The sequence below is a fragment of the Amblyomma americanum genome, chromosome 5, assembly GCF_052857255.1.
Source record: "Amblyomma americanum isolate KBUSLIRL-KWMA chromosome 5, ASM5285725v1, whole genome shotgun sequence".
NCBI lineage: Eukaryota > Metazoa > Arthropoda > Arachnida > Ixodida > Ixodidae > Amblyomma > Amblyomma americanum.
In genome coordinates this window covers 28,726,784-28,752,318 of record NC_135501.1, presented here as the reverse complement: position 1 = coordinate 28,752,318, position 25,535 = coordinate 28,726,784, and the positions used below count along the sequence as shown (strand labels likewise).

Here is a 25,535-nt window from a genome sequence, read left to right as displayed (position 1 = left end):
GCGGAGCACTGCACTGGCGGGTTGTTGTTTCAAACACTGCCACCGGTGGAGCTTGTGAGAACTAGGTTGCTCTCCCCGAACAATGCGAAAAGGAACTGTTCCCGCAAGCCTCATAATTGCACAGATAGCTATCCGGGGGGCTCTGCATTTTGCACGTAGGCCTGTTCTTGTCCGTGTGGTTTCCTTCTTAGTCATTCTTCTTCCGGCGTCTCCCTCCTCTGCCCTGCATGTAGCGAGAAGGAGGGCGATGGGCAGCGGGAGAAGGGGACGGTGATAGGTGAAAAGTGGCGCACCCCCAAAAACCACCTAGCAGGTGGAGGCTGCACTCCGACATGTCCCCCTAAGCCTGTCGCATTAAAACGTCAGGTGGCGTAAATTAATTTCCCTTTTATTTTATTTATTAGGTTCTGAAAGGCCCCAATTAACGTGTATTACATGGGCGGGGAGTACGGCAGTTAACACAAAAAATGGTTTTCAATGGCAGTCTCTAATTGTTGAATTTCTATTAAGGAAGCGATGTGACCTAGAAGGCCGTTCCAGTTCAAGGAAGTGCGGCGAAAAAAAAGGTTTTTTTGGAATGTTGTAGTATGGGCGCGCTTCGGGTAGGCGGCTTTGTATGGCTGTGACGGGAAACCGATGGGCTGGACGGATGTAGCAATCCATGCAGGCGGCTGCACCTGCACGCTTAAATGCGAGGGCGCACCGATGGAAGCTTCAGTTAGGCAGCAGTGCAACAATGAGCATCGTTCATGATTTGCAACCTCTTGATGTTGTGGGTGACAGAACTGATTTCCAAATCGGTTAATTACTTTCCTCGGACGTCCTTTTCAAAGCACTGCTGCCGAACGGAGCGCGACTGTGACTGTGATTGTTTTGCATAGCGATGGGCGAAGAGAACGGAAAGGATTCTAAGGATGCCAAATGTGGACTAGGCATGAAGGATTTAGGGAAACTCATAAGAGAGCTTGAAAGTTTCAAGCGCGATATGAGCACTGAGCTGAGAGAGATAAAGGGTAGTATGCAATATTGTTCAGCAACCTGCAATGAAGTCGCGGGCGTTAGCAAAGACATTGTGGCACTAAGGACAGAAATAAAAGAACTCAGCAAGCTGAACGTTGCGTTGAAAACATAAAATTACAGGTTGCAGCAAAGGGTAGAAGAGCTTGAGCCGTGTGAATGACCCAACAACCTGCAATTTAAAGGAATCCCTGGAAATGGTGATTCCATTCTAATGCTGGAAAAAGTACCGGAGGTAGTCGGCGAAACTGTAGAGGAAAGTGACATCGATCTTTGCCACTGGGTGTCAATGAAAAAACCTGAAGTTAACATTGTAGTCCGCTTTGTGCACAGGAACGAGCGAACTGAATTGCTCTAAAGCAAGGAAAATAAAATTGGCACCCGCGACCTCGGGCTCCCGGAAAGCAATCCTATCGACGTGAACGAACACCTCACGCTTCGTAATAAGATGCTAATGACGGCACCAAGAAAAGTATTAAGGGGGCGAAGTAGAAATTTCCGTGTACTGCGAACGGAAACATTCTAGCCCGAGAAGATAGAAGCTCGCCATCATTCGAATTGCTTCCTCAAGATGACCTAGCACTGACTGCTGCATCACCACGACCCTTAGATTAGTAGTTTTTATTATCTGCTTATCTATCTACTTTTTCCCACAGCCCTTCGCCAAAGCCTTATCATGATATTCGGAGTTTCAATTCAAGGTTTTCAGAGAGTAAGGCTCTTTAAGCCATTCACATAAATGCGAGAAGTATAAGAAATACCGCAGATGCAATGAATGCATTGCTGGAATCGACAAAGGTACAATTTTATTTGGTACTTTTCTCTGAAACCTGGCTGACCAGGTATTAACATGCACCGGTTTTCAACGGCTATCGTTCACTGCAGCTTATGAGTGAAAGCAAAATAGGCGGTGGCATCGCAATGTACGTACAGAATTGTATCACTTTTAATATTGTTAAACCTCCTCAGCATTCAACGTATACATGGATCGACCTTGGCATTTAATAAATCTTTTCTTCCAACTGCAATAGAAAATTGGAACCTGCTACCCGACTACATTGTTAACGAGCGCGACGCTACTAAATTTCGACAGGCATTAATTAATCACTGTACTGAATAAAAGACACTTCTCAAACTTCACCAAGTTAACTTATTATTTTTCTTGTTGTTGTTGTAGTTGTTACCGCCTAATTCAGCCTTGTGCCCTTCATTATTGACCAACGTTGTATTGTGATGTATCGTTTTTCATTTTATTGTATTGCATTATGTTTTGTTGTATTAACGTATTATTCTTAGTTGCATTTGCTTTGTCCCCCCCCCCTTATGTAATGCCTCAACAGAGGCCTTTAAGGGTATAATAAATGATGAAATGATGAATGATGGATAACCTGTGACGTTGAATGAGAGCGTCTGTACTCACAGGCAACCAAATGGAAATCTGCATATTTTTAACGCTTTTAGAACTCCTGGATTTTTCCTGTGTGCGCAACAGGACTTGTCCAATTATGGGAGATGTTAATGTTATGAGCTCAGGGGAGGATTGGTAACAGAAAATAACAAATATATTGTCAGACCACGCCTATCTGAACTCCATCACACTTCCAACGAGGTTGTCAGCAACTAGTGCCACGCTTTTAAATATTTTTGTGTCGAGCTTAACTGAAGATGGCGTAACAGCTATGGCGTTCTTACTAACGACATCAGTGATGATATGCCGGTTTTTTTTTCTCCAATATCACCGTAGAAAAGAGAGCTGTCTGTCAATAACCACGGTAAATGACCATGCGTTATAACGCTTGCGATGCGTAGTTGCAACCTTAGACTGGCCAGAAATTTGCCGCACTAATGACGTAAGCAAAGCATAAAACCTTTTTATTTTACAGTATATACTTGCTTGTTCCGATTTAGCATTCCCGCAACATGTTGTCCACAGCCGGAACCAGAAGGTTCGAAAATCTTGAATAGTCTCCTCTTTCTACGAGCGCATAAAAGTGGACAACGGTACGTACCACAATTTTGTACGCACCCGCAACCAAATTCTGCTCGGTGTATTCAAGAAATACCATCATTAGCTTCATAGTGACCTTAGGAAGGCTAGAAAAACTTTAGTTTGAGCGTCTTTTCTACGATATACGAAATGACCCTAAAAGATGTGGGAAACTTCGAACACGATAACTAACAGAAAGAAGACTTATCACACGCCAGCACCTAAATTAAATGGCAACAAAATTCAAGGAAAAGAACTAGCTAATGTAATGAACGAACAGTTCACGCAAGCCCCAGCGCACCCGACAAGAAAAAGAACATACCATCATTCTTGATGCAGCACTTATCTTCCAATTTCAAACACTATCTTTATACAACCGACCGATTCGGCCCAGGTCGCTTATATTGTCCATGAAATTAAGAGCCACGTAGCAGCAGGCGTGCATGGCATCGCTTCGGGACCGGCGAAACACGTCATGTCTGAGTTGAGTAGTGTGCTAGTATATGTTAAGTTAACACTTTAATCCGGTGCTTTTCCCGACAGGCTGAAAATTGCACGCGTGACGCCCGTATATAAAGAAGGCGGCCAGGGTCAAATTAAGAACTACAGACCAATGTTCGTTTTGAACATTTTCTCGAAAATCTATGAGGAAGTGGTTTATGAAATGCTACCAGTGTTTCTTGTTAAGCAAGGCGCAATCTCTTCCTGTTGGTACGGTTTTCAGGAAAATAAATCAATCAAACAAGCACTAGTACGCATTAAGGATAAAATAATTGAAAATATTGAGAAACTAATGCTCACAGTCAGGTGATTTTAAATTTAAGAAAGGCTTTAGATTCTATAGATCACAAAACTTTCCTCATAAAATTAGAACGGTATGGCATATGAGGAGTGGCTTGTGAGCTAATCCATAGTTACCTAAGTGGTAGAAGACGATTCGTAAAAATCCATGATGTGTCCTCTGATACAATGCAGCTGCAGAAAGGTGTCCCGCAAGGTTCGAAGCTTGTTCCTTTGTTTTATTTTGTTATACATCAATGATATTGTAAACATACAAAGTGCTGAAGAAGTAATAAGGTATGCAGACGACACCAGCGTACTTTTTTGCTTTTCATGACATTAATCCCCTAGAGTCTAGCGTAAATAGCTACTTAAGTTTGTTATCGGAGTAGTCAGAAAAAACATATTGCAACTAAATACAGATAAGACTGCATACATCTTATTTAATATAATTAACAAAACAGTCGAAAAAGGGATATCATCTACAATGGCTCTGCGATTAGACGGGTAAGGGAACATAAATTTCTGGGCGACTGGTTTCAGTGAGAATAATTTTAGAATAAGCATATTTCTTATCTCTGTAGTGAACTTTCTACGAATATAGGTATCATATACAGAATAACTCTGCCGCGGTGGCTCACTGGTTATGGCGCTCGGCTGCTGACCCGAAAGAAGCGGGTGCGATGCCGGCCGCGGCGGTCAAATTTCGATGGAGGCGAAATTCTAGAGGCCCGTGTACTGTGCGATGTGAGTGCACGTTAAAGAACCCCAGGTGCTTGAAATTTCCGGAGCCCTTAAATACGGCGTCCCTCATAGCCTGAGTCACTTTGGGAAGTTAAACCGCCTTAAACCATAAATTATGCCCCACAAACCGTTCGTACAGCTCAAAAAGCTTATTTCTAAAAATCCTGGTACCCTTTGCTGAAACAGCTGGCGCACTCGTACCTTTAGCTAATATAGACACTTTGGTTCTCGAGACTTGTGGCATTGACAACATAACCGATTTACTTCAAGGTCTTGGGGCGTCCAGCCCAGCTAAACCCATGTATATCAACTGGGTGTTAACAATGGATGTTCCATTTAGCCTAACGCGTTTGGAAAGAGGCCACACGCGATCATTTTTATTTAATGCAAAGCTGGCGAAATGGCACACTGCTTATGGCGCTCGGCTGCTGATCCGAAAGACACGTGTCCGATCCCGGCTGCGCTGGTCAGAATTTCAATGGAGGCCAAATTCTAGACGCCCGAGTACTGTGCGATGTCAGTGCACGTTAAGGAACTCCAGCTGGTCGGAATTTCCGGAGCACTTCACTACGGCGTCCCTCATAGCCTGAGTCGCTTTGGGACGTTAAACACCCATAAATCAAACCAGAAAATAACACATCTGATACCACTCTGGATAAAAAAACGGCTGTACAACACCCTTGTTTTCTCCAAACTTTGTTACGGGTTACTGGTATGGGGCACAAGCAAATCCAATTATAGTAAACTATTATTATTACGAAAGCGTGTTCTGCGCATGTTCAAAAATTATCAAGGGCCTTTTTTAGATCTGAGAACAAGTCCGCTTTTTCAACAATATACAACAAATAACGTACTTGCGCAAAGAACACAGGACACAACAAAGTAACACATACGACAAGCACAGAGCACAACTTACAACTAGTTTATTAAGAGCAGGCAACTTGAATATATACCTCTGTTGGCCAACAGAAAGATTACCAAACCAAAAGAAAGCTATGCCACGTGCGCAGTTCATACGCGCATACCGCCGCCAAGGGTACAACCAGATATCATTCCGTCCAACTGATATGATACTCCAAACATAATGCCAAAAAAAAACTGAAGATTCATGAGGTGAACAATGAAAGCGGGGGATATGACATATCTTAGCAAATCAGTGTCAAAAATGCCAAAAACAAAAGCAGAGTCAAACATGATAGTGATACCTGTCAACGGGTAAACTATCCTCGCCGCAAAAGCAGTGTCAATAAAGCGACTGTGAAACGCTAAAAACACTAAGCCACAGGAATAACAGCACCGAGTTTTACCGACATAAAGCAACCTAGAGGACATCGAATTTACACATGTCCATCTAAGAATGTTATCTCTTTGTCGAGCAGAACAACTCAAGCAGTACTAACGTATTCGTCACCGGTGTTAGCAATATGAAAAGCCTCAATTATTTCTCTCCGAAGTTTAGTCTTAGCATGGGCCAGAATCGTGGTATTGGTAAATATGGGCTTGCAACCATGATCCACAGTATGCTCTGGTAGGCGGCGTCTTTCATTGTTTTTTATTGTCCTCTCGTGCTCCCGCAGTCTCTCGTTGACGCACTTTCCCGTTTGTCCGATTTATACGCAACCACAGGTTAACGGAATTCGGTACACGACGTTGGTGGCGCATTGGACGTAATGATTATCGTGCTTCTTTTCACATGACTCGATTTTTGGACAGGACAGTACAAATACTAGAAAGCTTACTGGGGGCGGAAAAAGAACCTTTACGTCATATCTATGGCCTATCTTCTTCAAGTTGTGGGAAATTCTATGAATATATGGTATGACCTTCATGCTCTGTCTAAGGATTGGGGGGCTTGAAGTCTTCTTGTTGCCTTTTTTTACCTTCTGTAGAAGACTGACTGTGACACTGCTGATAACGTAAGTGGGGTATCCTGCTTTCTCGAGACGGGCAATTTGGTTTCCAAAACTGTCTCCCATGAAATGCGGGCAGCTTTTGTTGAACGCTGCTTGAAGAAGTGTTCCTACAATCCCACGTTTTATCAATTTAGAATGGGCGCTTTCATAAGGAAGCAGACATTTACTCGTACGTGGGTTGTACTTGTAACACAGATTGTAATCAGGTTGACCAAAGTTGATCTGCAGATCTAAAAACTGATACAGTTGCCATGAGGGAATTCCCAGGTGAACTTCAAGCCTCTAGACTCAGTGGTGAACAACTTAATAATCTCTGGCACCAAACCTTCCATATTGCCTTCTGACGGAGCGTTCAGTATGATCAGGTAATCGTCCACATACCTCAAAATTTTGAGTACGGCCGTCCCTGTCAGCTTTTTCTTGATACGGTTGTCCACGGCAGATAGGTATATGTCACAGCACCGGTGCGACTGCAGATCCTATGCAAGTGCCTTCTTTCTGCACATAAAATTTATCTTCGAAAGATATGGCTGTCGTATGCAGGTATAATTCCAGCAAGGTGATGAAGTTGTCGGAACTGATTCCAATAGAATTTTGAAACCTTATCTCATCTGCGCTGGAAATCTTCTCCCGAACCGTTTCTAGAAAATTTTCATGTGGAACGGAGTAATATAGATTCTCGACGTCTATGGAAAACGCTGAGGTGGCGGAGTGAAGGTCTTGAAAAGCAGTGATGGCCTCTGTGGAACTTTTTACTAGAAGAGGATCCTCGAGGGTCCGGCGCTTGAGTTGTTGCTGTAGATACTTGCTGACTTTCGCCTGCCAGGTCCCTCTTTGAGAAACAGTGGTCCTTAGCGGCCAATCAGGTTTATGGGTTTTACCCGAAAAGAATACTTCCAGGAAGTTTTTCTTTGAGTTTTCTACTTCTATTTCATCCTGTCGAGGGAAAGTGCCTGTAGTATCTGCACAACTGTGGATTTCTGTTTCTTCAGTTCAAACTTTAGTTGTTTAAAATTCTTACTTAATGCTGCTTGCGTTTTGTCTTTGAAAAGCGATTCAGGCATCACGACAAATCCCCCTTCCTTGTCAGCCTATAGTACGGTGGCACCGCTACGCTGAATCGCCTTTGCCGTCTTCAAAATGGGAGGCCTTCTTGAACCGGCATCAGCATTCCGCACGAGGCAGTCGACGCCATCACCAATCACTCTCACTTTGTTGGTTACAGATGCCCCGGTGGCTACGTTCCTCACAAGTTCTAGAAGTTGTGGTGAATAGCTGAATTTAGGGCCTTTTTGCAGAGTTGTTTTGACACTGTCGGGTAGTGGCACATCCCCCAGAACGGTGACTGTGCCTGTCGCTTCTCGCTGACTTTTTCCCCTACGAGGCAGGTTGGAGACTGCATGGCGCCACTGGAAATCTGTAGAATTAGCGGTCAACTTCTTGTACTCGGCGAGGCGACGAGCTTGCCCTGATGGTTCAGTGCTCTCCTTCACAAGTACTTTGAGACAATCTTCCAGCAACCTAGCCTGATTCCAGTATTCCGATTTCAAATCTTGCAGATGCGTCTCACATGACCCCATGACGGCTCCGTCAGTCCTAATACGCGTCGCACTTCCGGGGGCACCCGCTTCTTTTGGATGCGAAAGGTTAGATACCTTGCTTGGCAGACGGTGCTGGCGATTAAATTGACGCACGTGATTGCTGGGTGCAGAATCTTCGGAGCAGACAGAAAAGAGCCCAATGTAAGAGAAATATGTTGAATTAGCACTCTTGTCTGGGCGAGTTGGTTAATTTCTAACAAAGAATGTACTTGCGCAAGGAACACAAGCCATGACAAAGTAACACATACGACAAGAACCGAGCATGAAGGTCATATTATATATCCACAATATTTCCCACAACTTGAAGAAGATAGACCATAGATATGACGTAAAGGTTCTTTTTTCCGCCCCCAGTAAGCTTTGTAGTATTTGTACTGTCCTGTCCAAAAATCGAGTCATGTGAAAAGAAGCACGATAATCATTACGTCCAATGCGCCACCAACGTCGTGTATCGAATTCCGTTAACCTGTGGTTGCGTATAAATCGGACAAACGGGAAAGTGCGTCAACGAGAGACTGCGGGAGTACGAGAGGACAACAAAAAACAATGAAAGACGCCGCCTACCAGAGCATACTGTGGATCATGAATGCAAACCCATCTTTACCAATACCACAATTTTGGCCCATGCTAAGACTAAACTACGGAGAGAAATAATTGAGGCTTTTCATATTGATAACACCGGTGACGAATGCGTTAGTACTGCTTCAGTGGTTCTGCTCGACAAAGAGATAACATTCTTTGATGGACATGTGTAAATTCGATGTCCTCTAGAGTAATTTACGTCGGTAAAACTCGGTGCTGTTATTCCTGTGGTTTAGTGTTCTAGCGTTTCACAATCGCTTTATTGACACTGCTTTTGCAACGAGGATGGTTTACCCGTTGACAGGTATCACTATCATGTTTGACTCTGCTTTTGTTATGGGATTTTTAACACTGCTTTGCTAAGATATGTCATATCCCCCGTTTACATAGTTCACTTCATGAATCTTCTGTGTCTATCTTGGTTTTATGGTTTGTTTTTTACGTTTGGAGTATCATATCAGTTGGACAGAATGATATCTGGTTGTACCCTTGGCGGCGGTATGCTGGTATGAATTGCGCACGTGGCATATCTTTCTTTAGGTTCGGTAATCTTTCTGTTGGCCAACACTGGTATATATTCAAGTTGCCTGCTCTTAATAAACTAGTTGGAAGTTGCGCTCTGTACTTGTCGTATATGTTACTTTGTTGTGTCCTGTTTTCTTTGCGCAAGTACATTCTTTGTTAGAAATGAACCAACTCGCCCAGACAAGAGTGTTAATTCAACAATATTCAATGTTACGCGCCGACCAGATTTATTACATGAAATTTCTTCAAGTCGCACACAAAGAAAAAATACACGCACAGCAAATTATAGAAATGATAGTGGGCATAACTTCAGACACGCCAAATAACTCGCACCTAAATAAGAACGAATTAAGGGAAACAGCTCCCTGCTTTCTAATCAGTGGATATACTTAATAAATTCACAGAAATTGTTAGCTATACATGTTCTAAGCAGGCACTCAAAAAACTTGTTAAAGAAATATTGCTGAGAGCAAATATTTGGCCCATGATTAGAATCATATTTTTTTACATCGATATAATTATGCAATCGCTCTCGTTGAGCAAGACTTTCCGCCTGTTTGTCAAGTTTGCTTTGTTAGTGCTTGCTCTCCTTTGCTTCATTCCGCTTTAATGACTTTAAATTATTTTCCTTGTTTTTATTTAGCCCAAGTACACTATCCGTTTTGCGTATATTAACAGCATGAATTTCCAATTTTAGTGGTAACCGCTTATTCTGTATAAGATTTCTGCTTCGTATAGATGATTACTCAATATGTGAGAGCGATACCTGAGTGCATTTTTTGCACAATTGGCTGTTTAACTTTCAATGTAATCATTCTGTTGTTTTTGTGTTTGCTACCGATCATGTACACGGTGGCTGGGACCTCCGTCAGGAACTCAAATGCCTTTACTCTCATCCTCTCCTCGTACTTCAATGGCAAAGAAAAGTAAAATCCTTAAACCCTGAAAATCTAATAATGCGTCCTTAAATCGTGAAAATCCATTACTTCGTTCCTCATAGCACCCGCCACGGTGGCTCAGTGGTTAAGGCACTCGTCTACTGATACGGAGTAACCGGGTTGGAACCAGACCGCTGCGGCCGCGTTTCGATGGCGGCCAAATGCAAAAAGTCGCCCGTGTGCTGTGCGCTGCCAGATTAAAGATCGCCTGGTGGTCGAAACTATTTCGGAGCCCTCCACTACGACACCTCTTTCTTCCTTTCTTCTTTCACTCCCACCTTCCTTCCTTCCATTCCTCACGGTGCGGTTCGGGTGTCCACAGATATACGTGTGACAGTTACTGCTTCATTTTCTTTCCTCGAAAACCAAATTTTATTTTTTTTCCGTCATAGCGCAGTATCTCACCTTTTTTCCATGTAGAAAATTTAATTTGCTGTGTTAACCGAGCCTCCAAGTTTGTTAACCTCCCCTCATGGGAGGCACTTCCTAAAAAACTGGCCTAAAAATTGTATTGTCCGGCAGTCACATTTAGACTAGCAGGTTTAAGCGTAAAGCAGGCCCAGCCGCACTGCAGCTGCCATGTGGAAATCATAAACCGAGCAGTTTGTGACAGGCTGTGTTACAATCCCACTCTATCGGCCCTTTTACTTTAACAAACAATCGTTTGCGCCCTGCATTGCAAGTGCCGTCGAAGTCCATTTATTCCGCTTGGCTTCCGTCAGGACATCGTTTACTGCAAGTGCAAATCTACTAACGGGGGCGAGGGTTCAGTTTAGAACTTTTTGTTGAGCTAGATGGTGAATACTGTAACAAAAGAACTGTAGCGCGACCAAGACGAACACAAGACAGGGGTTAGCGCTAGTCCTGTGTGCCTCTGTCTTGTGTTCGTCTTGGTCGTGCTACTGTTCTTTTGTTACAGAGGGTTCAGTTCTTTTGGGGAAGATTTGATTTGATTTTTATTTATGGGTGTTTAACATCCCAAAGCGACTCAGGTTATGAGGGACGCCGTAGTGAATGGCTCCGGAAATTTTGACCACCAGAGGTTGTGTAACGTGCACTGGCATCGCACAGTACACGGGCCTCTAGAATTTTGCCTCCATCGAAATTCGACCGCCGCGGCCGGGATCGAACCCGCGTCTTTCGGGCCAGCAGCCGAGCGCCATAACCACTCAGCCACCGCGGCGGCCATTGGGGAAAAACTCGTAGCGTTTCATCGTCAGGACCCGTAAGGACCCTCCTGTTCACTTGCCACTACCCCAGCACTGCGCCTGGCAGGGGAAGTCTATCCAAACAAATTTCTTGGCCTCATCTGTAAAGCTAAATCTCAGGAACCTGAAGCTATGTATACCATGGCTTAGTACACGCTCTGTTCCCCTGAAAATTAAGCCACCGGTTATCTCCGCGTTGCATGTCTCGACCAAGTCTATTTCCTGTGCTTGATTTCTGTACAGTTATCATGATTTCAATTTCTTTTTTAAATACGCTGCTATCGTTCTCAGTCAACGTTATGCCGACCAGAAAGCAGTTGAAAGAATTAGATACGCAAGAAAAGATTAAAAGAATTGGCGCGCCGCAGCAACTACATCCACCGGAACGATTGCTGTAGCAGCACACACACCACGTACATCATTCATTTTAGTTGCTATGCAGGTAGTAGAAGCTTTCGCAAAGTGCAGTTGCTCATGTAAGTCAGACAGAGTGCGATAGACAAATTTTAACCCCTTACGAAGCACAATATCCTCCTGAGATGTTCAAAGAAAGACGCTGAAAACGTTACAGCTTTTTAGGCTTTTGAAACACGCAAAGTGTCTTTCTTTATGATGCGTACTGTGTTGTGTTCAAGCACAAGTTCCTAGCCTCCCTCACAAGTGCTTTTGTCCGTGGCGGCCCGTGCTTGAAGTGCCCGCTTTTCGCTCTTCGAATGCAACAGTTTTTCTGTCTGGTTGGCAAATCGCATGTATAAAATATTGCCGCATGCAAGAAGACGCCAAAGATGAAGACTTGGTCTACGAGCGCGAAGCACGAAGAAGAAGAAGCTGAAGTGCGCGGGGACTTTTTCTGGTTAACCAGTAAACCGTTTTACCTTCAGCTCTCCTCGGGGTTCTACCGAGTCCTGACACTGGTGGAGGTGCGGGGTATGCACAGGACTCCTTCCGGCAGTCCACAGTGAGTCCCGGTAATCGATACGCCTGTCCATCGCGCTAGCCGCCGACGTCTAGGCCTTTCCCCGGAGTACAACCATCTACCGGGCGACTCTTCAAACGGCAAAGTTCGCCAGGTCTTCCAAGCCATGGCACCTTCCACCCCTACGTCGGTGACTCTTCACAACACCAAGGTACCGGAGTGCTTCCGCGGGAACGCGTTTGAAGATGTGGAAGACTGACTCGACAAGTTTGAACGAGTGGCCAAGTTCAACCAGTGGAGCGCGGACCAGAAGCTTTGCAATGTTTATTTCGCACTTCAAGATACTGCTAGAACTTGGTATGAAAACCACGAGGCCAGCTTGTCCACATGGAATGACTTCCGCCGCCAGCTGGTGGACACTTTTGCCACTACTGATTGACGAGAGAATGCGCTGCGCCTGCCTGAAGTGCGCGTCCAGAAGCCAAATGAAAGCGTAGCTATGTTTGTGGAAGACATGGCTCAACTTTTTCGCCGTGCCGACCCCGATATGACTGAGCAAAGGAAGCTACGACATCTCATGCATGGCGTCAAGGAGCACGTGTTTGCCGGCTTGGTGCGCAACCCACCTCAAACCGTCAGTGAGTTCGTCAAGGACGCTACAGCTTGTTCGAGACGAGGGATCCTTGAGTGAGCTGACTCTTTCAGCGCCGCAGCTCCCTTCTTCGAATGACGTTGTCGGACTTGGTTATGAAGGAAACTGTACAGGGGGTTTATTTTACATTATTTACAAGATTTTGGAACCCATTGGAGGGTGATGGGGAAGGTCGGAGGATCTGAGAAGATCTGAGGATGATCGAGGATTCCTTCCTCACGGCACTCGTCGTCCGGTTTAAAAAGGGTCCGGTCCCTAGGATTCCCCAGGTTTAAGGAAGTCTTCGACAGGTTGGGCGTGGCCTAACTTGCGTTGTCGTACACACACACACACACACACACACAAACACACACACACACACACACACACACACATAGGGACACGCCCCCGTCACATGCCTCGCCGGAGAAAGAGGGTGCCGCTGGCCAATCGCCCCCACCAGAGAGAGTGTTGTCTTCGCGTCCGAACGACAGTTCTCACGCTCCAGCTGGACACGTCTTCCGGGAAGTCCGAATGGGCGAGGCGCCGGCGAGCAGGCATAGTTGAAGGGGTGAGTCACCCCAGCTCGGTTCTGGCGGTCGCTAACAGCCTCCGGGCTGCACGATCTTCCGGGAACAAGGCTTACAAACGGCAGTGGAATCCTCCGTCTCGAATCTCATAAATCTCGCGAGGACCGGCCGTGGGAACCAAAATGCCTATCGCCGTGCAGGGACCCCGGCTGTAGGTGTCCTGGCCGAATACGCAGCTGAATCAGACCACCGGCTGTCGCCAGAAACCTTACAGCTCCTCCGCGGCCCGAAAAATCTCGAATGTCCAGCGTTGACGACCGCTGGGCAGGAAGAGATGAGATGGCGTCCGTGTTGGTCCCCTGGATTGCAATATCATCGCCCCCAAGGCAGAACCCAAAGCACCACCAACAAAGGAAAGCGCAGGTGGAACGTTCCAAACAGCAAAGCACTGCCCCACCCGCAAGCGCTCGGACTTCGCCAAAGTATCACCAGGCTTCTTCCATTGACAACAATACACTTTTTTAAAAAATTGTTTTCAAATTTGGGTTAATGTTGTGCCGACTGAGCGCGAAACATCCCCTTTTGAAACAGCCACAGCCGGATTACTCGGAACAAAGTAAAAAAAACACTCACACAGGAGGAGATTCCTCTTAGTTCTCCCGCTTACATCAGTCTGCTCAAGCCATCAGCATTTCCGTGCAGTTTCCCCTTTTTATAACGCACCGAGAAATTGTACTGTTGGAGAGCCAGACTCCATCTGAGCAAGCGACCATTTTTGGGGGACATCTGTCGCAGCCACGTTAAAGGACAATGGTCAGTCTCAAATACAAACTTTGCTCCGTACAGGTAACACGACAACTTCTGTGCTGCCCAAACTAAACACGCACACTCTTTTTCGGAAGCGCTGTACGCTTCCTCTCTACTGGTCAGTTTGCGGCTGATGTACAGAACTGGGTGTTCTTCATGGTCGTAGCCAACTTGGCTTAAGACAGCACCCAGCCCTCTATCACTGGCATCACACTGGACTATGAACTCTTTCCCATAGTCAGGGGTCCTGAGCAAGGGTCGGGACACGAGTGCTTCCTTCAGGCTTTTGAAGGCGTTTTCTTTTTGGTTATCCCAACTTACGTCAGTAGGTGCTCCCTTTCGCAAGGCGTCAGTTAAGGGACTAGCCCGCTGTGAGTAGTTAGGAATATATCGCTGGTAGTACCCAACTAATCCCAAAAATGAGCGAATGGCCGTTTTCGTCCGTGGTTGCGGAAATGCTGCGATCGGGGCAATCTTTAACTCGGATGGGCTCCTAGTTCCCTGGCCTACAACGTGGCCCAAGTACGTCATCTGTGCGCAACCAAATCTACACTTTTCTGCCTTCAGTGTCAGTCCAGCCTGTCGTAAACTGGAAAACACGGTCTTTAGGTGTTCTAGATGCTCTTGCCAGGTTTCCAAAAAAATTGCCACATCGTCTAAATAAGGGAGTGCAAAGCACTGCATGTCCTTCAGTACGCTGTCCATGAGTTTCGAGAAGCTGTAGGGGGCATTCTTCAACCCAAACTAAGCATTAAGGGTCGAAAGGTGCCCGCTGGGGAGATGAAAGCGGCATACCTGCTCGCGCTTTCTGAGAGGGGAACTTGCCAATATCCCCGTACGAGATCGAGGGTGGAAATGAATTTCGCGCCGCTCACCCTTTCTATCCTTTCCTCTATGTTGGGAATCGGGTATAGCTGATCCCTGGTAATTGCATTAAGCTTTCTATAATCCACGCAGGGACGAGGATCTTTCCCTGGGGCCTCAACAAGAATTAGCGGTGAGGTATAGTCACTTTCCGCTGGCTCTACAACCCCTAACTCCAACATGCGCTGAATTTCCGCGTCCATTATTTCTTTTTGCCGCGGTGATACCCTATAGGGTTTCGACCATACCGGCTCATCAGAGGTGAGCTCGATTTCGTGTGTCAGGAGGTGTGTCTTTCCCGGGCGACTGCTAAATAGGTCAGCGAATTCGCTCAACAACTGCTTTAGCGTGTCGACCTGTGTCCCGCTTAGGAAATCTGCATTCACGGAGTGAGCCAGAATGTTTTCCACGTTGTCACTAGCGTCCGCACCACCCTTCCAACCCTGACTCTCGCTGTCCAGCTCTTCTGGTTCATTTAGAGTCAGATAGACGATCCCGCTGCGTTCCACGAACGGCTTCATCAGATTGCAATGATAGATTCTCACCTGCTTTCCCCTGCCTGGAACCCTTAGCGCGTAATTCGTCTCCGAAAGTTTTTGCAACACTTCTACTGGACCATCCCAGTGAACTTCCAGCTTGTTTTTTCTCGATGGCCGGAGGATCATCACGCGATCGCCCGCGGTGAAACCTCGAAGGCGAGCGTTTTTGTCATAATAGACCTTGGCGGCCTCCTGGGAAGCTTTCATATTTCGATTTACTAATTCCCTCGTGTTGTTAAGGCGGTCCAGTAGCTTAAGCACGTACTCAACCACTGTCTGGTTCTCTCCTGTCTCTTCCCACATTTCTCTCAGCATTCGGAGGGGAGAGCGGAGGGCTCTTCCGTACACGAGTTCTGCTGGCGTAAACCCCGTAGCTTCGTGGGGGACTGTTCGTAAAGCGAAAAGTGTGGCCGGCAGACAATCCTCCCAGTCTGCTTTATGCTCATAACAAAGAGCGCGTAGCACCCGCTTCAGCACCGAATGCCATTTCTCTACACTGTTGGACTGCGGATGATACACCGAGCTGTGCAACAGTTTTATTCCGCATCTTTCTAGGAATGTGGTCGTCAAGGCGATTGTAAAGACCGTCGCCTGATCGGCTTGGATTTCGGCCGGAAATCCTATTCTCGCGAACACTAACAAAAGGGCATCAACTATTTCTGTGGAGCTCAAGTCCTTCAACGGAATTGCTTCGGGAAATTTTGTGGCGAGACATAGCATAATAAGCAAGTACTTATAGCCTGATTTCGTGTTAGGCAAAGGGCCTACTGTGTCTATTACAAGCCGGCGGAAAGGTTCCGAGATCAATGGAACAATTTTCAGTGGAGCCTTCCATGTCTCTCCCGGCTTGCCCGCGCGCTGGCACGCATCGCATGATTTTACGTAGCGTTCTGCATCTTTGAAACAACCCGGCCAATAATATTCCATTAATGGGCGCTCCTTTGTTTTATTGATTCCCAGATGTCTTGCCCAGCCATTTCCGTGGCAGAGACTCAGAATGTCCGCTCTGTATTTTTCGGGCACGACCAGCTGATCAAATGTTTTGCCTTTTCTGTCCTGGTAGTGTCGGTATAGTAAGCCTCCCTTCTCATGCATCGTTATGTTGCGTCTCGCGATGCCCTCTTTAGCTGTAAGGTGCAGTCTTTCCAAAGTGGGATCCTGCTTCTGTTCTTTTGTTAGGGACTCCTTGTTCACCTGCAGAAGGCGATCAAAACTACGCGGTGTTGGAGATAAAACGGATCCTTCAGCGTTTTCTGATTCCTCTACCGACTTAGTGGTTGAAGTCCCTCGTCGCTCATTTGCTCGGTCAGCTGTCTGGCTTTCATTCCTCGTTGGTTCATTTCCCTCCTCATTTGATTGCAACGATATGCTGGCTGGTGCGTCTCTGGCTACCTGAGGTTCGGGAATCTGACTTAGTTGAGATGCGAGCTGACGAGTTTTCGATCTTGTCAAAGCTTGTATCACCCCGCTTCCGAGTTTCTGGCCTCTCTCGCGTAGCAATTGGTCTGATCGATTCGAGAAGAGGTAAGGATATTGAAGTGGCACGGCCTTCGAACTGCAGCCTCAGTGATTAGCTCTCCAAACGGTCCACAAATTATCACTCTAGCTATGGGAAGGCATACACTGTGTTCTTCTACTTCCTGTTTTATCCACGAGACTTCTCCCGTAAAATCGTCCACTGACACGTAAGACGGGTGGACAACGTCCACCGTCGCGGCGCTATCACGAAGCACCCTGCACGGTTTCCCGTTAACGTGCAGCTCGTGCAGGTATGGCTTAAGGAGCTCTAGATTCTCGGCGTTATCCTCGACGCACGAGAACACCAAACGTTGCTTTGTACACTTGGCTGCAAAGTGCCCGACACCATTGCAGTTGTAGCAACGAAATGGCCTACTAGCCTCAAACTCTTTTTTCGCGGCTTTGTCTGCTCCCTGTCTCTTCGCCTGTTCTTCACGCTTTTTTGGCGCTACCTTCGTTGCCTCTGATTGCTCCGAACTTCTAGCACTTCGCGTCTTTCTGCTAGGCCCTTTATCTCGCATCGCGTTTCGAGCGTGTGACGCACCCTCTTCAGTGCTCAACCTTCTGCGCGAAACGTACTCCTCTGCTAGCTCAGCGGCCCTTTCAACTGTGTCGACTTTTTCCCTGTCTTGAACCCACAGTTTCACCACTTGGGGAATGCTTCGGTAAAATTGCTCAAGGCAAAAACACTCAATGATTTTGTCTCGGCTTTCATAAACCTCGGCTCCTTTTAGCCACTCTAGCAGATTCGTCTTTAGTCCATACGCGAAATCCGGATAGCCCTCGCTATCGTTTTTCATTGCGTTCCTGAAGCGCTGTCGGAAAGCTTCGGCTGACAGCCGGTACCTTTTTACCAGGCTGGCTTTGACTTTTTCGTAGTCAGCTGCGTCTTGTGTGCTAAGTCTCGCTATGACTTCAGCTACTTCACATGGCAAGAGTGTCAGAAGCCGTTGCGGCCATGTACTGCGAGCAAAGTTCTCCCTTTCGCAAGTTCTCTCAAAGTTTCCCAGGTACAATCCTATGTCCCTTCCACTTTCATAGGGCTGCATGAATCTGTTCATTCTATATGATTGTACATCGCTTGCTCTTTCAGGAGACCCGGCTCTCGAACTGTAGCCTTTTTTTCGATTTTCGCTTTCAAGCTGCAATCGTTTAGATTTCTTTCTTCTTTTTCAGCTTCCCACTTTTGCCGTTCTTTCTCTTTTTCCCATTCCGCTTCCCTTTTTCTTTTTTCTTCCTGTACCAAATTCCACGTATCTACCAGCTGATCGTCATCTACGTGCTTTTCAATTGTCTTGCATATTTCAAGTTTTCTAATTTTTCCCTGTACTTCTATTGACAATTCCTCGCATAACAACAGCAAGTCCGACATTGACAATTTCATAAGGTCCATGACAATGCTTTCTCTGCTTTGGCAATGGTATCTTCAAAATGTCGTGAGATTACGCTTTCTCAATTGACATACACTTCCCAGTGATTCTAGATTATTCTCTCAAAATCTGAAGCCTGGCGAATCCTATAGCAAAATGCCGAAACGCTTACCGGTTGAGAAATCACGATGTCGCACGGTCCATCCCAGCTGCTGCCAACCAGTTGTTGGAGACGAGGGGTCCTTGAGTGAGCTGACTCTTTCAGCGCCGCAGGTCCCTTCTTCGAATTACGTTGTCGGACTTGGTTATGAAGGAAACTGTACAGGGGGCTTATTTTACATTATTTACAAGATTTTGGAACCCATTGGAGGGTGATGGGGGAAGGTCGGAGGATCTGAGAAGATCTGAGGATGATCGAGGATTCCTTCCTCACGGCACTCGTCGTCCGGTTTAAAAAGGGTCCGGTCCCTAGGATTCCCCAGGTTTGAGGAAGTCTTCGCCAGGTTGGGCGTGGCCTAACTTGCGTTGTCGTACACAAACACACACACACACACACACACACACACACACACACACACACACACACACATAGGGACACGCCCCCGTCACATGCCTCGCCGGAGAAAGAGGGTGCCGCTGGACAATCGCCCCCACCAGAGAGAGTGTTGTCTTCGCGTCCGAACGACAGTTCTCATGCTCCAGTCGGACACGTCTTCCGGGAAGTCCGAATGGGCGAGGCGCCGGCGAGCAGGCATAGTTGAAGGGGTGAGTCACCTCAGCTCGGTTCTGGCGGTCTCTAACAGCCTCCGGGCCGCACGATCTTCCGGGAACAAGGCTTACAAACGGCAGTGGAATCCTCCGTCTCGAATCCCATAAACCTCGCGAGGACCGGCCGTGGGAACCAAAATGCCTATCGCCGTGCAGGGACCCCGGCTGCAGGTGTCCTGGCCGAATACGATGCTGAATCAGACCACCGGCTGTCGCCAGAAACCTTACAAGCTATAGAGCGAGCCCTCCAAGAACGGTGCCGCCAGTACGACCGACCCTTCACCGGTGTTCCACCGACTGCGGCGGCACTCACTGCAACCGATGGGAACACTCTTCGAGACCTCATTCGAGAAATTGTCCTTGAGGAGCTGCAGCGAATTACTGCTACGAGCGTTCAGTCACCAGAGGCCGTCGCAGCAGCCGTTAGGAAAGAGCTCCGGCATGCTCTGTCACCGTCTGCTCCATACTACGACTCTCATCCAGTTGACAGCGCGGCAGCCGTTTGCGAACCATACCACGTGCCCCAACCCAACAGCAACACGGCCGTCAACACGGCGCCTTACTATGAGTCGGAGTCGCAACCCGCGAGCTATGCGGAAGTCCTTCGTCGTCCGCCGCCACACCACGCCCCACCGAGCTCAACGAGCCGTCAGCAGACGCGGTTCTTCCAGGAGCCTCAGTGGGCACGTCCCGGCCGCCCTCAGCCGCGCCGAACTGACCTGTGGCGCTCTTATGACAGCCGACCACTCTGCTTCTTCTGCGGACAACCTCGCCATGTGTATCGATACTGCCGCTACCGCCAAGAGGGCCAGGCCTTTCCGCCTGGTTCTGCTCGACGCCATTTCGACGCTGGCCGTGCCCAACTTGAGAACCCGCCGCACAGCAGGGAAGCCGACTCACCGGGCTTCCGCCGCCGCTCCCCATCTCCACGTCGTTATTCTTCACCGACGCGTCGTAGCGATGCTGACGTTAGCGGACGGCGGACCCCGAGCCCTCGCCGGGGAAACTAACCGCCGCAACCTCGCGAGGGGAGGTTGCAACCAGTAGAAAAGTTTCAAAGCCCTCACTACCGCCCCAACTGCTTACCGCAACCTATGACTGTGACGCCTCTGTTCACATTGACGCTGCCGCACTACCACCGAAAATGCCGCCTACATTAGTGCCGAACATGCCGAACCAGATAAGCAGCCCCGACGACGAAAATGACAGCGCCGTCCTTGCGGCACTTCCGCCGCAAATGCCGAGAGAGACGAGCAACCCAGACGACGTTGTTAGCGCTGACCTCGCCGTTTGCATTGATGGGCTGGAGGTACACGCTCTGGTGGATACCGGGGCGGATTTTTCAATCATTAGTCAAAAACTGGCTGACAAGCTGCGCAAAGTAAAAACCGAATGGACTGGGCCAGTAATAAGAAGTGCTGGGGGTCAGCTACTGGCACCGACTGGGAAGTGCACTGCTCGCATAGGAATTGGAAACTCAGTGTTCGTTGGCAGCATCGTTATCCTCTCAGACTGTTGCAAAGACCTCATCTTGGGCATGGACTTTATGCGCCTTCATGGGGCTGTGATCAGCTTTCGGGACAACGTCGTTGCCTTCACCAAAAATCATGGAGACCTTGGTTATGCGCAAGAACCACTGATGCCCTTACGGGTTGCCAATGAGGGGGTGACATTACCTCCGCGATCGTGCTCTCTTGTTGAAGTGAAGTGCGACGTGGCGCATACCGGCGATGGCGTCGCCGAACGGGCTGTCACCCTGATACTCAGCCGAGGTGTTCCTATAGCTCGAGGACTAGTCAGTTTGGCTAATGGGCTCGCCGAAGTGCCGCTGACAAACTTCAGCGACGAGCGTCGGAAAATTCCGAAAGGCACAACTGTGGCCTTCTTCGATAGCGTCCCAAGTGACCAAGACTATTTCGTGCTGCAACTGGAAGGATCAGTGAGCAAGGCGCCCGCACCCACAGTCGATGTGAGCCCAAATCTGTCGTCTTCGGAACGGGAACGTCTTTTGGATCTCATAGATCACTTTCGAGACTGTCTTGCTTCAGAATCGCGGGTTGGCCAAACACCTTTGACCAAACATCGCATTATCACGGATGACGCGATTCGTCCGATTCGACAAAATCCTTACCGTGAGGCTCCGAAAGAGCGCGAGGCTATTCAGCGACAGGTGTCCGAAATGCTTCGAGACGACGTTATTCAGCCGTCACAGAGTCCCTGGGCTTCCCCCGTGGTACTTGTTAAAAAAAAAGGACGGCAGCTTACGATTTTGCATTGACTACCGCAAGCTCAATCAAGTGACCAAAAAGACGTGTACCCCCTCCCTCGCATCTATGATTCCCTTGATCGGCTACGAAATGCACGTTACTTCTCTGCATAGGATTTGAAAAGTGGATATTGGCCAATTGTAGTAGATGAGGGGGATCGGGAGAAGACAGCATTCATCACTCCTGACGGATTGTATGAGTTGAAGGTTCTTCCATTCGGTTTATGCTCGGCACCAGCAACATTTCAGAGGCTGATGGACACTGTGCTCTCAGGACTCAAGTGGCAAACATGCCTGGTGTATCTTGACGACGTGATCGTGTTTTCGGCAACCTTCGAGGAGCATCTACGCCGTTTGGTTGCTGTTTTTCAGGCCATACGATCTGCGGGCCTCACACTAAAACCCGAGAAGTGCCACTTTGGTTACGAGGAGCTGCAATTCTTAGGACACGTTGTTAGCCAAGAAGGTGTCCGGCCTGATCCCGAAAAGCTCTCCGCAGTCGCCAAGTTCCCAACACCTACGGACAAAAAGACGCTTAGGCGCTTCCTGGGGCTTTGCGCCTATAAACGTCGATTTATTGCTGGCTTCTCACGAATTGCCTGGCCATTAACTTCACTGACACGCGACAACGCTGTCTTTCGCTGGGGTGAAGAAGAGCACCAAGCTTTTAATGAACTCCGGAGACGCCTACAGTAGTATAGTATGAAGCCGTAATACTCGGACCGATCTTGACCTCCTTCTTCCTTTTGTTACCATCGAGACGATGCTTCCTGAGGAGGGGGGCAAATGCCGCATGCAAGAAGACGCCAAAGATGAAGACTTGGTCTACGAGCGCGAGGCAAGAAGAAGAAGAAGCTGAAGTGCGCGGGGACTTTTTCTGGTTAACCAGTAAACCGTTTTACCTTCAGCTCTCCTCGGGGTTCTACCGAGTCCTGACAATATGTATAAATATGTGTGTGCCAAGCTAGTATACTCGTTTCCTGCATCCGCCAGATCGACCTCGCCTGAAACGCGTGAAAAAATTGGAATATAAACGAAATTAAAACAAATGGCTTCAAGACATCGATAACAGCCGATGATTGTAAGCAGGCACGTCGTATAGGCCACGCCACCGCTGAGTGCTTACAACTGACGTAAGGAAGCAAATGTCACAGCGCTAAAAACTATTACAAATGTTCCCAATCTAGAAACAAGACGTAAAATAGCCAAGCCCATTCTGTCACATAAGTTTTGTCTTGCTAAAATTGATATCACCCGCTCACCGCGATTCATCCCGGACCAGTCATTCTAAGTCAGTATGCATTCCGCACGCGCGTACATCGTCGCGTCTCAACTTGTTTTTTCCACATACAGAGTGAGACTGTAATGATTTGCCTGAAGAAGCGGTACACCAATCAAGTGCGACGAATTTCAGGATCGCCATTGAACACTTTCTTCTCTGAAGCTGCCCACCCCTCATGTAAAACCCCTGCCCCCCGACGTTTGAGCAATAAATAAATAAAGTGGATAAAAGTTTCTTTAGTAACAGCCTTTCTTATATTGTTATTTGTGTAGTGGAATTTCATGTGTTGGAGCGGCACGGATTAGACAGCTTTTTTTACTTTTCATAATTCGACCGTAACTACACAGTGCACTTGAAGCACTCTTATTCCCTAGATACTTCTTTGTTCACCAGATGCCGTGCTTGGTGCTGCTGCTTGGCACAGCTGTCACAACCATTTCCGGTACCCCAGCGCCTATCATTGAGTACTATCCTCATTTTACACTGTTGACAGTTACTTCTGTTTTAACATCCCTGCCTTTCCTTCCTCCTCTTTATCTATCTATCTATCTTCGCATAATTTTGAAGCCTATCACTTCACTTTTCCTTTCGGGATCTAACACTCTGAATACCTAAAGCAAACAGCAGCGGTGAAATTGTATCTTCCATATGAGAAACATTTCTCATTGGTACGGTCTGATTCCTCCAGGGGAGCACAATGGTCGCTGTGCACTTACTGTAGGCAGAGTTCCTCAATAGCTTTGTGGTCATGAAACTTCTTCGGAACCCTATGAAAGAACTTAGCATGCTGCCGATAACGGTGGGGCGGTGGCGCTGGCGTCAACCAAGGATCATGCTTTAGCGAGTGGCGAAGCGGGCGGCCGCCTCTGCGTAGAAAGCAACGTTTTTCGATGCATCGATGTGCCGTTTTCTTGTTCCGCCATTTTACCGGGTGCAGTTTTCGAAGTATGTGGAACGCCTGTGTTGTTCTGAAATGAGCGCGTGCTGTGAATGATGCCTTCACCTTGTTGCGTTACGGGCTGCCGCTCTGGCTGCACAGGCAACCACGAAAAGGTGTCAACATTTTCGTTTCTCGTCTGATGCCGAACTGCGATAGAAGTGGAGATGGGCCATGCCTCGAAAATAAACTGGTGACTTCTCCTTTTATTCGCATTACGTGCGCGTTTGTGAGGAACATCTCGATACCACGGACATCGTTGGGTGCGTAATGAACGACGGCGCTGTTTCGCTGCGACGTGACCTGCCCAAGTTTAAGCCTAACTGACGCTGTTCCTAGGGTATTCGAAGGGCTTGCACGATAATCAACCAGGAAATATCCACGCTTGCGGCTATCAGCAAAGCGACGCCGTATTGCATCGGATGCCTGCACAGCAGCGGACGCTCCGGATTGCGCTGGTCCTGTCGTGTTTTTTTCTCTTTTGTCCGAGTGCCTTAACCACTGACCCCCACGGTGTTTGAGTGTTTAGGGAGCTCGGCTATGGCTCCGGAGTTCTCGGGTTCGAACCCGACCGCGGCGGCTGCGTTTTTATGGAGGCAAAACGCTAAGGCGTCCGTGTGCTCTGTGATGTCAGTGCACGTTTAAGATCCCCAGGTGGTCGAAATTATTCCGAGCCCTCCACTCTTTCACTCCCTCCTTTATCCCTTGCCTTACGGCGCGGTCCAGGTGTCCAACGATATATGAGACAGATACTGCGCCATTTCCTTTCCCCAAAAACTTATTATTATTATTATTATCATTATTATTATTATTATTATTAATATTATTATTATTATTATTATTATTATTATATTATTATTATTATTATTATTATTATTATAACCTCTTAAAAATACATTAAAAACTGTGGCGTATAATCGCGTGACACCATCAAACAAAGACATTTTTCATGTTCTCGGTTTCCTCTCTTTTCAATCTTTATTCATTTCTATGGTCGTGCTGCGTCATTTCTGGACGGCTGAATTCAAGCATCCGCACGTCTCCCCGCGACTGCTGCGCAAAGAAACGCGCTTCGTGGTACCACGCCTATCTACTAGATACGGAGCAGCAAGACGCTGCGTGTATGTCCCCAGGATATTTAATAATTTGTCAGACGATTATTTTTCTGTGGACTCTCGGTCTCAATTGAAGAGTTTGGTACGCATGTTGTAATGCATATGTATGCTCTTATTTTCATTTTGCTTGTCGCAGTTTGTAGTGATCATGCTTTTGTTTCGATGCCTGGAGACTTGATCTATGCTTATCACTCTTATTTTCTTTTCTTTGTTGGTTTTAAATATGTACATATATACTGTGACCACATCGCTAAGCGGACGATGCCGGGCCACGTCACACAAGCCACCATTGGCTTAGATGGGCAAGTTTTTCTGTACTGATTTTTGGGTGCTTAATAAAGATTATTAATAATAATAATAATAATTATTATTATTATTATTATTATTATTCCCGTATTTCGCGCCGTTGTGTATCATGAACCAACTAGCCCAAACTAGAATGCTCCGGATATCTCGAGCCCGAATTGCCCGGCCATCGACGGCGCTACAGACGCCGCCAATGACGGCAAGCCTAAGTGTGAACACAGATCGCTCGCTAGTGTCGGTACGTCAGAGCTTAAAACAATGAAAAGGCACCGGCTGGAGCGACACCTTCCCTTTTTTTCAGATGTTGTGCAAAGTGTGGACGAAGTCTGTCAAACCGTATAGCCGACCCGCAATCCCGAGCCGCACATACTAAAATTGCAGCTTCGCAAAA

At 47.3% G+C, this 25,535-nt stretch overlaps 1 protein-coding gene across 5 annotated transcripts in view; it reads right to left on the bottom strand.

The window, feature by feature from the left end:
- Nucleotides 1–25,535, bottom strand: part of LOC144132355 (protein stum homolog) — a 452,020-nt gene that overhangs the window by 327,819 nt on the left and 98,666 nt on the right. The window lies entirely within an intron of this gene.